Source organism: Pocillopora verrucosa, chromosome 12, assembly GCF_036669915.1.
Source record: "Pocillopora verrucosa isolate sample1 chromosome 12, ASM3666991v2, whole genome shotgun sequence".
NCBI classification, from domain to species: Eukaryota; Metazoa; Cnidaria; class Anthozoa; order Scleractinia; family Pocilloporidae; genus Pocillopora; species Pocillopora verrucosa.
Window position 1 is genome coordinate 17501834 of NC_089323.1, and position 7253 is coordinate 17509086.

General features: G+C 39.9%; 1 pseudogene; it reads right to left on the reverse strand.

Annotated features, from left to right (window-relative positions):
• Positions 1 to 7008: 7008 nt before the first annotated feature.
• LOC131799870 (visual pigment-like receptor peropsin) overlaps positions 7009 to 7253 on the reverse strand; it is a 996-nt pseudogene continuing 751 nt past the window's right edge.

Here is a 7253-nt window from a genome sequence, read left to right on the forward strand (position 1 = left end):
AAACTGAAGTTTTTGGTAAAAACTCACTTTTTTCATGATGCGGGGAATATATTTGCTTTCTATTAACGATGGTGTTCCCATATCCCACACACCGGGCCATTGTTGCACAATAATCAAAGTAAAATTGATTAATCTCCCTTCTCTTTGGAGGTACACTAGCTTTTGAAAGTCATTGACGTAAATGGCTCATTTAAGTCCTCAAAGTGCAAGCCGCTTTTTTCAATTAGTTTTAAACAATTATGAGCGTGCCTCTTCAAAGAATCATCAATGACAAAAATTTTCTAGTTTCAATTTCAAACTCAGCTGCTTTTCTATGAAAGATGAACATTGTGCATCCTGGGAGGCGGTTGACTCTTATTTCTACCACTACGTTTGAGGTAAAAAAATAAATTATTTTTTCTTTTGTTGGGATCCTTACTCGGCTGTTGCAGGATCGTGCGGTTACAAGCGATACTGATACCATTTTCTGGCTCTCTACTGACGGAGAGCATCGTACAATATTGTCTCATATTGAGCTATATCGTTATATGAACCTCGACGAACGATGAAATTTTAGGGAGACAGGAAATTTAGTGTCTAGATTTGAATGGTTGAGATGGTTAGACGTTAGGAAATCCTCTGAATGAGACCCCCCCCGGCGTATTCAGATTGACTTTAATTAGCAACTGACTTTGGTAGGATACAGCTGGCACCTGCAGGAAAAGTGATTCATAAAAACTGGGAGAGTGATCAGTCGATGCCTCGCTGTTACCAAATTGAAGGTCAGCCGCTGGAGCTCGACACCTTTTTTACAAGTAGTTCACTCCTTTGTCATTATTCATCAGTCCTATACAAACAACTTATATCCTCAGACAAATTGAAAAGTCTCCTTCCAAGTTAACGATCTGAATGCTCATCTCTTCATCTGAGATGCGCTAAACAACCCCCAGTGACGTGCCTCACATAGTCTTTTATCAGATATTACATAGACATCTCACGCATTGTTTTTATTTCGTCCTCTTTGGTCGCAGTTTACACACACAGAGATTACAATTACTATCCTACATTACCTAAAATTCAAGCATATATATAGAATATCGTTGTTAAATATTAACCGTACTTACAACCGATCTAACTTACAATGCTCTTACTTATGGAACGACAGTCGAGCCAGTAAGTGGTACTGTATCAAGCGGTCACCCTCGGTCAAACTCCTAAAATTTTTATACCTTTAATTAATATATTTTTCACCTCTATTGAGCGGTCGTGAACTCCCTTTACTAAGTTCCAACAGCTGCAAGTAATATCCTTCACCTATACTGAACGGTCACTGACAGCAGAACGACTCAAATAAAACTAAGAATAGTCTTTCCAGTAAAATTAAATCCATTTTTATCTCCCGAAAACAACGTAAGCAGTATTTTCGAGCGAGTGATGTGTGCACCTTTAGTATAAAATCGGTTTTTTAACATACCCCTATTCTGCTGAACCTGTCTTAAGCAGTGACCCCGCCATTCCCCTGTTCAACTGTAATTTAAGTTACAGCAGTTTTCAATGCAAGGAATTTTTCAGGATACTTTCAGAGTAGTATTTGCAATTACAAACAGAAACTGATACAAGTTTAGATAATCAACAGAATAACAGATAAAATACGTATTAGGGTGAGAGAAAATCGTCCAAAGCAAAACCAGCAGCACGCTTTTCTGTCGTCTTCACAAATGGGAACCTGCGAAAAAGTTCTACTCCAGGACACTGCCTAACATCGTAGCATCTTTGTGCTCTGAAACGCTTTGTTCAGTCGTCAGTGTTTTACTAAACGCAGAATTTTGCGTGGAGACCGCTAGTCGACCTTCATCATTCGTCGTGCGTTTGCTTGCTCCATTTCCTGTACAGTTCTGGTTTACATTATCGTTGCCATACCGACCACAGCTTAGGGCTTTTTGAAGGCCAGCTGAAACTGTGGATTTATTATCCCATAGATAATCGGATTTACATAACTACTCGAGAACATCAGGTAGATAACTGTTGCGAAGATTTCTCTCGGGATTTTACACCCGGCAGTCTCATAACAACCACAATGGAAACTGCCCCGGTCATCACAAAACACAAACCACAGTAAAACTTGCCTTCAACATTTTATGTCCGTACGGCGAGCATTGACACTCTGATTCCCTACGTTGTGCGCGTTTAAATTTAGCGAGCTTTGTTTCACTGTTTGGTATATTTTATAGTAGCAATAAAATATTGCAACTGTACAACCGTTACAACCCCCCCAACAACTAATATGGGTACGAAATTTGTTCTCTTCTTCCAACTGAAAGACAGACAAGAATTTCGCGTGAAATTCAAACTTCCTCCCCATCCGTACACGGAGGTGTGGCGCATAGGAGAGCACCACCCAGACAAGAACACAGTAAACCACGCAGTTCTCTTGCTGGAAATATTCTGCTATAAGGGCTGGTTTTACAACTCTTATATATCGATTTAGTGCAATACGCCCATATTTAGAATGGAAGCGATACCCATACGCGTAATTGTATCATTGCAGATATCTCGCACCACCGTTGGGAGAAATTCCAAGTTCCAGTATAGAGGCTCACGATCCAAAATGGCATGTGAAGTCGTCGCCATGGAGATGTCAGTTAGTGCCAGATTGCGGATGAACGTGTTGGTGATACTCCTTGAGCCTGGATCTTTATTAATCACATAAATAACAACACGATTTCCAGGTATACAGGCAAGGCAAACGAGAATGGCCAGCTCACCCTCGAAACCAATTTCAGTGCGCGAACGACCAAGAGGATCTGTACAATTGAGCCAAATTGTTCACCATTTTGTGTGAAGCGGCTGGAAGATAAAAGTGCCTAAACATCAAGAGATAACATTAATACATCAACACAAGCATCAATAAAGATGCTGACAATAGAGGACCGGAATTCACTTTTTGTTTGAAAGATAAAACTTACTACTGATTACTGGTTCTTGCGACCTGTTTGCTGCATACACCTTGAGAAATCATTACATTTATGATTAAGAAAAGCACGAGTGTTTTAATAGACACTTCTAATTCATCATCACGCGTCTGGTGGTGCGATTATTCTGTGGACTGAGATTAACATGAAATCTGTTTCGGAGAATGAACATTTACTGATCACTTCCGATCAAATTTGCTTTTATCTCCCATAATTTAAGCATGATATTGAAAACGTTGCCGAAAATTGGGGAAAAAAAGATGGTAAATTTCCCTAGCCCCATCCTACATTATGCATTCAGTTCTTGAATAGAGAAACAATGACAAAAATACATTTCCATTGGGAAAACAGATTGTGTTTGCAATAGTATGGGGCTGTACGAACTTTACCAAAAGATGTAAAATGTCCCTTTGTGTCCAGGCTTGCCAACGTTATCCAGTTGTTTCACATTTTTTTCCTCCCCCTTTAGTCGTCAATTCATGCATTGATGAAGACCTTTGGAGTTTTCTAGTTGATTGAATCATCTTTTCAATGTATTAAGATAGTTAAGTTTATCTGTTCCAGTTTTTTGCGAATCTTACTTTGAAGTGGAAGCACAAAATAATTATTTACAAGCGAAATACTCAAATTTGAAATTCAGAATTACATGCTTTCAACTCCCGAGGAAATTGGTTTTGATTTTTTAATTCTCGCTTTGGTGTAATCAACTGGGGCGAGAAGCAAATTCAAATTTGCTTGATTGAACTGTTATTGCTTATCCCAAGAAAGAAAAATAAGGGCTTAATTAGTAATCGAGGCCCGTTGAGCACTTACCGTACTGCGGTGAATCACTACTATAACTTACCAACTAGCTTGAAGGAAGATCTTCTAACAAGGGTGATTTCAATCACGGAGCACTTTGTCAAACTTTATAGTCCTGGTTAAAATAAACATCAATCTTGATATTGAAATTTCTAAATTCTGCTCTTCTTCGGTTCTTTGGCGATGTATTTAACCAAAAACGTGGCCAGCCTCTTTAACCTTCGACAATTTTCAACCAGTTTACATGAAAATGCATATAATGTTTGCTTTTGTAATCCACGGTTACCTCATTTACTGGTTATTATTTGCTGGTCTATAGGTACAGCTTGCACAACAAGCCACAAAGATTTTACATTATTCTGTATAATGGTGCCTTGCATCTGTCTCTTGGACAGATCCCACGCGGGACAATTTTTGGAGAATTCATGGGCATGCCACAATTATCAGGCAACAATTTCCGTTTCCCCGTTGACAGCAAAGGTCTTCTTGCATGCAATGTGAAGCCAAGGCGTTGGCTCTTCTCGATGGAATTCACAAAATAAAATCAAGAATGCGTCTCATGTGTGATTAATAATAAGGCGGCAAAGGTCTTCCATTTATTACGAAGAAGCGTTTTCAAGCGAAAAAGAAACTTTTTTTCGAAAGGTAACCTTTGGAACTTTTGTCAATCTTGACTACTCAACCAGGACCACACTATTCAACTCACCTTTTCCTGCAATGATATTGAGAGTTGAAACCCTTGCTTCGTACTGATTCACCTGAGACAGCGTAATCAAAAGTCTCTTCTTCTCTATCTCACTAGTATCTAATCGCAAGTCAACTGCCCAAGATCGTTGAAAAGAAAAAAAATCCAAATCCTTTTACGACGACATTGTATCCATGAGAACATTCAAATAGTGCAGCTGCAAAGCGAGTGACCCTTCAGGGAGAACATTAATTATGACTCTCTCTTTCTCTGAAACTAAACTAGCGCAAATAACGCACGTATCCATTACAAGGCAAATATTAATGGAGCTTCCGCGAGGTGCGAATTGACTATTTTGTTTTATGAGTGATTTGTTAGTTGCTGTCAAGTTTCCGCATTTCTCACCCTCAACCGCTATTGATTTATGGTTCATAATGTATTTTTGATTTCACTACTTTGGCTCTTACAAGTGATGCAAACACTAGTGGCCGATTTTGGAGTTTGGACCCGAGTGGCCGATGTTTGATTTTGGACCTTAGTGGCCTTAAAAAAAAAAATAGATTTGTATTTTGGGACCCTGGTTGCCGACTTTGACTTTTGGAACCTAGCTGGCCCTAGTGGCAGTTGACGTCTTTATTTCCTACTCACCAATTTGAAGAAAACTAATTACAGTTTGTTATTTCTTTTTTCGTATGGGACCGGAAAACAACTTTTTCGAGGTAATTTGAAATAGTGTACCTTATGAGCCTCTTGACCACGTTCAAGTTAACTAAGATTAATGACAGAGAGAATAAGAGATCGAGCAATAACATATATTGGTAAAGATTTAGATGGCCTTAAAATTTTCCATAAAAATAAGCTTCCACTTTTTCAGCACAAACTGCCTAGTGGTGTGCCACCTTTAACCCGTTTACTTCCAGATATCAATGAGTAAGTCTCCCTTTTGGTTACTTTGAATTTCCTCTTTGATTAGTTATAAGAATTTAGTTTTTGGCATCGAGACAAAACCCTCCGTCCTAAAAAGCCTATCTACTTCTCCGTCAACGAGGCATATTTCTTCTATTACCTGGCTGAAAATAACAAGCAAAAAATTTCTTGTTATAAGACGGTTATCCTTCCCCCAACCCACCGTGAAAGGAGGGTGTTGCCAAGGTAAGGGAACATAGCCATGGGGTACCACAATACAATCCAGCTTTTCGTCATTCTGAGGAAAATTTCAGAATTATGTTGAAAACATCAAAACTAAGTTTAAAAAAACCTTGAATGTTTTCTTTAACTTCTCTTTTTTCGTGAATTAGGGCCTGTTTGCATGGTGGTGGGGGGACCCCAGGTAGGTGAGGTAACCTGCCTAGCCGTGGTCGAAAAATAAACGTGTTTACATGCAATCTTAAAACCCCGGGGTGCTGTGGTGAGGTTCCTGGAGGTTTTTGTTGCGCTTGCAATTAAGGAGTTTGAACAGAGGCGTCCCAAGTTCATATCTCGAAAAAGACGAAAGATTAATTCTCGGACACAAATGTCTTTATTCATGAAGTGTCACACATTGTGTTACGCGGTGTTTGGCTTCGCAAGGAACCGTGACTTAATACGGAATAGTTTGGGAAACCAAATGTGGTCGATTTACATCGCTAAATATTCTGAAATGGAACATTTTAAACTCCTTGTGTATCCGTTGCGGTTTCTGGTGATTTTTGCCATGAGACAGCTAGGAAATGAACGAGATTTGAAACATACACGTTTCGCTTTTGAGCTTTTTGCCATGAACGCGACCCCGGCTAGGCGGGTTACCCCACCTTGACACGTTTACATGGCAAATTGTCACCCCGGCTGACAGGGTTACCCTACCTGGCAGACCGGGCAACTCGCCTAGGCGGGTCACCCCACCTATCATGTAAACGTGATCAAAATAATAAGAAATTATATGGACAGGCGGGTTACCTCGCCTACCTTGGGTCCCCCACCTCCATGTAAACAGGCCCTTACACAGAAAAATTACCATTAGTGCCTTACATTACACACATGTTAAGGAGTTATTTCAATGTTCATGTTACTCACGGTACATACAATCAACCGACTAACTCTAATACTTTACCTTATAACAGTTATTAAAGTTAAAGAAGGCTGCGATGCAAGCAGGGTATTTATTAAGATACTTTAAGTGCAGTATTTGTAGTGATCAACAGCAGCTAATATGCCAGTGTTGATAATCAAGAGGAAGTTTAATAACAGGTAAAGAAATATTACAGTAAGGCTTGCAATGAACGAAGTGCATGGCTAAAGTGCTAGCCAGTGCACGTCTATTGGTCAGCGGAGTCGAATGGATGGGGCAGAATCACACAATAGAAAACGGGCGCTCTGCTTTTCCCGTCATCTCTTCAAATTGAGTGTGTAGAACGCTACCACAACACCAGAATCAGATACCTACTACTCAAGATACTGCCAAACATTATAACATAAGTAGCTCTGAAACGCTTCGCTCGGTCGTCAATGTTATACTTCGCGTAGAATGTTCCGCGGACAACCGTCAGCCTTCAACGTTTGTCTGGTTCAGTACCTTTACAGTTCTGGCTTACATTATTTCATCATTCGTCGTGCGTTTGCTTGCTCCATTTCCTGTACAGTTCTGGTTACATTATCGTTGCCATAGCGACCCCAACTCAGTGCTCTTTTGAAGGCCAGTTGTAACTGTGGATTCATTATCCCATAGATAATCGGATTTACATAACTACTCGAGAACATCAGGAAAATTACTGTGGCGGAGATTTCCCTCGGGATATCAAACCCAGCTATCTCAAAAAGAACCACAATGGAAACTGGAC